The sequence below is a fragment of the Chaetura pelagica genome, unplaced genomic scaffold (assembly GCF_000747805.2).
Source record: "Chaetura pelagica isolate M959 unplaced genomic scaffold, ChaPel_1.0 scaffold82, whole genome shotgun sequence".
Taxonomy (NCBI): Eukaryota; Metazoa; Chordata; class Aves; order Apodiformes; family Apodidae; genus Chaetura; species Chaetura pelagica.
The window spans coordinates 1,669,454-1,676,527 of NW_009952990.1; positions in this window are offsets into that span (position 1 = coordinate 1,669,454).

Below are 7,074 nucleotides of genomic sequence, written 5' to 3' on the forward strand. Positions count from 1 at the left end.
ACCTTCTACTTTGTGATCAGCCACTTGCAAAGTCATTTATGACAGATACAGCAGTTACCAGATCATGGCAGTTCCATCATCCCTAAGGATTTTCCCTAGGAAATGTTGAGAATGTAATACAGATCTTATCTACAGTATGCATTTCCAAATATTGTGGCAATAGCAACCCTTGTCCATGGCAGAAAGACTGTAGTGATTGCTGCTGAACTTGAATGAACAGTTAGGTTCCAGCAGCTGTAAATTCCGCTATGCAAAAAGAAAATGTAGTAACGAAGGACCTCTGCTTTTATGGGGCCTTATCATTTTGCCTCTGTAACCTGACCTTGTTTGCTCAGATGCAAAAGCAAGGCATCCTGGTACCACAGTACTCCTCCCGAGGTCCTTTTCTGCATCTCCCTCTTATCTTGACTTCTTTACAGTAAGTCCAATCCAGTCATCATTCCCTCCAGGCTCTGAATGCTACCATCTACTCAGCTGGCCATTGTGTTGCCCTCACCCCATTGATGAGCACTAGAAGCTGCAGTCAGCAGGGGCCCTTTTTGGTATCTGTTTTTATCCTTGCCAGGACCCAGGTAACACCAGGAATTTGCATACTAGACAGGAAAAAACATAGCGAATCTTTCCAAGCACTTCTTCTTTGACCCACCTGCTTCTGTTACCATCTCTTGGCCTTGATGTCTTTCTGGACAGAGGTTTCTGTGCTTCACTGCTTTCCGATCTGGTTCCTCACTCCATGGACTAGATTTAGCTCTGTGAGTGCTGTTCTCACTCAACCAGTTCTTCCCCTTCTGGTTCCCAGTCCAGAAAAATACATGCAACAGTGCATCAAGCAAAAGAGAAGAGCAAATTCTAAGCATGCAGCATGGCTCCTCAAGAAAAAGGAGCACTATCTTGCCCTACAGGTATTTCTATGGTTGTCAAGAACTTCACATCATAGGCTGAATCCTTCAGGGCTCCAGCCACAGGCAGCCACCTTCCACATCAAAACAGACAGAACCAGCTCAGCTTTAGTATCATCATATTTGGTTTGGGTCAACTGGGCACATACTTAAAGGGTGACACTGGCACAGCTGTGTCATTAATGCAGGGTACCATGAATGTAGTAGATGCCTGGAAACTGGCTGCTGTTCCTCTATGTACTGCCAAAATTTCCATAACCATTTGATCCACACTGGGACACACAAAAACTAACTAGGTAGAAATTGATACAGTGCTCAGTATCTGTTATCACTAACACTACCACTTAGAGCTTCAGGCACCCTGGCAGTGAGGAAAAATAGTTAGCCTGGGTCAGAGGAGACTCTTGTTCCATGCAGGAGGTTCCTGTCAGGAAGCATTTTGCAAACAGAATCGTACTGTGTTACATAGTTTGGAATCAAACAAGGGATAGCAATCCGTATCTTTCTTGTGTGAGCACAACATAAATGTTTATGTAAAAAGAGAGACTATAAAGACAGGAAAATCAGAAAGCACCTTTCTTACTAAAGTCGACCAAGTTTTCAAGTGCTAAGCAGATGTGGAAGACAACAAAGAAAATCTGCTGAAGCCACTGGATGTAAATAAAAGTAATCTTCTGCTGTAACTAGCTTTATCCTCAGATCTTCTATGTAAGTTTTAAAAAATGGATTGTATTCAGTGCAATAGCTGGTCTCTGTTTCTAGACAATTATTCCTTCCTCTTCGAAATTAGTAATTGCAAATCTATGCCATGCAAAAATACAGGATGTTTCTTGGGGCTGTTAACATTTTTCAGTCAGGGATTTCAGTGCCTTATCTTCCTGTATCAGCAGCTGCCACTGGTTTGCTAACAGTGCAAGCAGTCACCACCAGCTCCCAGCTCTCTGTGTCAGATCTCATGCAAAGGGCAGCATCTGGGCCCCTGGGAAGCAACCCCTGCTGGCATGGCCATTGTGCGTGCCTTCTGGGAAACAGGTGGTGGGACAGAATGGGAGCAGGCAACAGGCTGCCAGCTGGACCGTGCTGAGGACGCTTAGAAAAGCAACGAAAAAAAAAAAAATCCCTTTATTTTCCTTCTCTTACTCTCTCCTTGGATTTGAACCTTCTATTCTATGTCACTTTAAAAAACTCTTAAATAGCATTTTTTAGGGGGGGAAAAAAGGCTTTGTGACATCCACTTTACTTATTTCTGCCATAGTAAGCAGCATTGGAGAAACAAGGGGAGGGGCTAGTAAAACTGCCACCTTAGACTTCTGGAGGGCAGACTTTGACCTGTTCAGAAGACCGATTGACAAAGTCCCTTGGGAGGCTGCCTTGAAGGATAAAGGAGTCCAGGAAGGCTGGACATACTTCAAGGAAGAATTCTTAACGGCACAGGAGCAGGCTGTTCCCGTGTGCCAAAAAAAAACCAGTGAGGATAGGAGACCAGCCTGGCTAAATAGGGACCTCTGGCTGGACCTTAGGAACAAAAGGAGAGTCTATGACCTTTGGAAAAGGGGACAGGTCACTCATGAAGTCTATAAAGATGAGGTGAACCTATGCTGGGTGAAAATTAGGAGAGCCAAAGCACAGCAAGAGCTCAAACTAGCTACAGCTGTTAGGGATAATAAAAAATGTCTCTATAAATTCATTAACAGCAAAAGGAGGATTAGGGAAAATCTCTATCCTTTATTGGATGCAGAGGGAATCTTAGTAACAAAGGATGAGGAAAGGACTGAGGTGTTCAACACCTACTTTGCCTCCGTCTTTAGCAGTGGAACTAGCTGTTCCATGGATATACAGCCACATGAGCTAGGAGACAGGCAGGGGATGCAGAATGAGCTCTTCACAACTAAAGAGGAAGTGGTCAGAGACCTATTACACCACTTAGATGCACACAAGTCTATGGGACTGGATGGATTACATCCAAGGGTGCTGAAGGAGTTGGCAGATGTTATTGCCAAGCCACTTTCCATTCTTTACCTGAAGTCCTGGGTAACTGGGGAGGCCCCAATGGACCGGAGGGTAGCAAATGTAACACCCATCTATAAGAAAGGCAAAAAGGAGGATCCAAGAAACTACAGACCTGTCAGTCTGACCTCGGTACCAGGGAAGGTCATGGAGCAGATCATCCTTAGTGTCATTAGAAGCCATATAGCGGATAACCAGGGGATCAGGCCCAGTCAGCATGGGTTTATGAAAGGCAGGTCCTGCCTGACCAACCTGATCTCCTTCTATGACCTGATGACCCGACTATCGAATGAGGGAAAGGCTGTGGATATTGTCTATCTGGACCTCCAAAAAGCATTTGACACAGCTCCCCAAAGAACTCTCATAAAAATACCTGGCTGCTCATGGCCTGGATGAGCACACGATCTGTTGGATCAAGCACTAGCTGGACAGCTGGGCCCAAAGGGTGGTGATCAATGGAGTAAAACCCAGCTGGTGGCCAGTCACAAGTGGTGACTCAGGGCTCAGTGTTGGGATCATTTCTGTTTAACATCTTTATTGATGATCTTGACAAGGACATATTGTGTATTACCTATTTATTATAAACATATTTATAAACCTATAAACCTATTTATTATAGAGTTTGCAGGTGTCACCAAGCTAGGTGGGAGTGTTGATCTGCATGAGAGGATAGGGAGGCTCTACTGAGAGACTTGGATAGATTGGATCACTGGGCTAATAATGTCAATGGTTTGGGCTTCAACAAGGTCAAGTACTGGGTCCTGCACTTGGGCCTCAACAACCCCGTGCAACACTACAGGCTTGGGGAAATGTGGATGGAAGGTGTCTGGCAGAAAAGGACATAGGGGTTCTAATTGACAAGTGGCTGAATATGAGCCAGCAGTGTGCTCAGGTGACCAAGACAGCCAATGGCATCCTGGCTTGTATTAGAAATAGTGTGACCAGCAGAAGTAGAGTGGTGATTGTCCCCCTGTACTCAGCACTTGTGAGGCCACACCTGGAGTACTGTGTCCAGTTTTGGGCACTTCAATTCAAGAGAGATATCGAGGTGGTGGAGTGAGTACAGAGCAGGGCAACGAAGCTGGTGAAGGGGCTAGAGAAAAAATCTTATGAAGAGCGCTTGAAGAAGCTAGGAATGTTTAGTTTGAGGAAGAGGAGGCTGAAGGGAGAACTCATCAGTCTCTACAACTACCTGAAATGTCACTGTAGAGAGGTTGGTGCTGGTCTCTTCTCACGGGTAATTAGTGACAGAACAAGAGGGAATGGCTTCAAGCTGCAACAGGGGAGGTTTAGACTGGACATTAGGAAAAAAAATGTTCACAGAAAGAGTGGTCAGACACTGGAATAGGCTGCCCAGGGAGGTGGGTGAGTCACCATTCCTAGATTTGTTTAAGAGTTGTCTGGATGTGGTGTTGGTGGATATGGTTGAGGGGAGAATTTTGTGGAGCAGGGATGATGGCTGAACTCAGGGAACCCAAGGGTTTCTAACATGAATAGTTCTATGATACTGGGAGTTGGTGCTCATCGTGTCTTCTCAGTGTGCAGGCACTATGTCAAGGCCTTGCGTGAACACTTCCAGTAGGAAATACTGAGATACAGTATTCAATACAGTCAAAACATAACGTAGAAGCTTGGGCAGATACTTGTTTCAAAGGAGTTGTTTTTCTAAAAATGCGGTGATACAGGACTATAGTTACTGTACTATCTGACATGAATAGCTGCATCAGGTTTTAATTTCCTGATGTATCTAATTCTTGCTTAAGATGCTAGTGAAGATTTTCTCCCTGTGACCATGTTGAGGAAAATGAGGTGGGATTAGAAAATAAAAGGCACTTGAGATCTTTGTAACTTGTTATCCCACAATTCTTCTTCCTTCTCCCCTTAAATTAGCTGCCATTCAGGAGGCAAAACCTCCCCAAGTCAGTGGTTTGCCACAGCAAACACCAAGGACAGTTATGTAGATACACACAAGCAACGGGGGTAGTGTGTAGCAACTGAAGGAACATTGGGCTTTCTGCATAATGGGAGGTGAATCACATGCTGAGCCATTTGTAAGACGTGAGCAGAGTCACTTAGGTTTCTTCTTTTTTAAAAAAAGGATTTCTTTTAGAGTCAAATGTGAGTAACTCATTTGGAAAACATAAATTGCACAATTCTAACAGCTGACAGTGGTACAATGGGAGCTTCCTTCCATCTTCCACAGAAGCCTTAGTCAAGTTTTTCCTAAGTCATGGCACACAAGATACTAAGTGTCAGGGCATCCAACTCCAAAACATGCTTGGATTTAATCTCTTACTCTTGGTATCAGTGCTCAGATTTGGCCACAGGTTTTAGTCGGACCAAACTTGGAAAACAATGACATTTTGCTGGAGTTACAAAGGTGCAGACAGGCAAATATTAAGACAAAATAGCAAGTTTGGATGCATCTATATCCCAGTAGCTATCCACAGCTCCTTTGCAGAAGTCACTGCTGAGGTCTGTACTGAAATTTTAAAAATTATTTCTGAGCATGCAAAAGGCTGTGATCTTAAGTCAGTATCAGCTTCAGTAAAAACTAGGGCCAGAGCCTGCACTAGCTTGCAGAATAGCCCATTTTGCCCCCATTTAGTGAGAAAGTATCCCCACATCACCAAATCAGACTAGATAATCAAGATCATCTAATACTGTGAAGGGGGACATAGTTATTTCTCCATCTCTCATCAACACACCAAGATGCTCTGGAGGCACAGGCTGAGCTAAATTGCTGAGGCAGACATCAAGCTTATCTAACTGGCAAAGTCACAAATCAATGTTCTTCATTTTGCATTCAGTCAAATTTAGAGTATCTTAATCAGAAATGTAATCTGGAAATAGTGAGAAAGCTTTTTACTCATTAAAAGCAAGCAGTCCTTCAAAAGGCAAATCAAAGTGGGCCGCTGAGCTCAGATCAGCATATGCTTCTTCATTAGTAGCATATATATATATATATATATCAGCAGAGGATTTTCATGCCCTGAGTTTGTATCATGCTCCCTTTGAGTCATTCTGGCAATCAAAAAGAAATAAAAACACTATCAGCAATTATTACCTGTGTGTCCTAGCCACTGCTCAAGGCTCATTTCAAGTCCCTACAGACATTCCCATGGGTACACTACACGTCTAATGCACCGAGCTGCGTCATACAGCAAAACATTGTCACTGTATTCTTCAGTTTCAAAATCACCATTTTCTTTACAAAGTTTACAGTCAATGAAGAATTATTTGCTTTACTTTTTTTATGTGTAGAAGTGCTTGTATTATTGCAATAACTGTATCTACTCAGATAAAGGCTCCCACAGTGCAAAGGCCTGCAAATGATCTATCGGAGTCCGCATCTGACCTAGATGCCCACAATGCTAGTGTTAATTTCATTGAGGAGCATAAAACTGGGTTGCATAAGACTTTTTTTACCCACATTTTGAAATCTCTGAAGCAGAACATTTCTTTATCCAGGGGCTGTTTTGTGAAAAATCTTCATCACATGCATCTTTCATTTTGTGAGGAACAAACTAAAGATCAAGAGAATTCCACATGACCACAGGTCTGTTGGTAAAGAGTTCACTGGCGGTTTGAGGCATTTTTGAGTGAGTTTATTATGAATCACCACACAAATGTTGTTAACGGTCACTTGGAATGAAATGTTTCTCAGAATATTTGCACTCATTCAAAATCCTTGTCACTCCACAGGCACTTTGGCATACCATACAATCAACTCCACAGGCCTGCTTTTTCTGGTAGACACAAAGCAACTTTTACTTGGTGTTACAGTACAATAAATTGAATAAATATAGTAAAGTTACAAGAGCCTGAACTCCCTGAGTAATAAGAAAAAACCAACAATGACATTCAGGCACTCCAAGGATCTGTCCTAGAGCATAGTCCTTGAGAAATAAAGGCATACCACTGGTTTTGCTTGGGGGGCTGAATCAAAACCAAAGGAACAAAGTGAGTAAGCATGTATTTCAGAAATTATTTCCAAGCTGTACTGCCATTGGAAGACTGGATTGGCTCCTTAGGTATATTGCTTTTTCATGCGGGTGTATTTTGGCTTAGCCCTTCATCCCACTAATCAGGGGCAAGCCTATTTGTGCAGGAGACTGGGTCAAAGGTCTTCTCCCTCTGAAGCACAGCTCAGTATCACTGGTGGCAT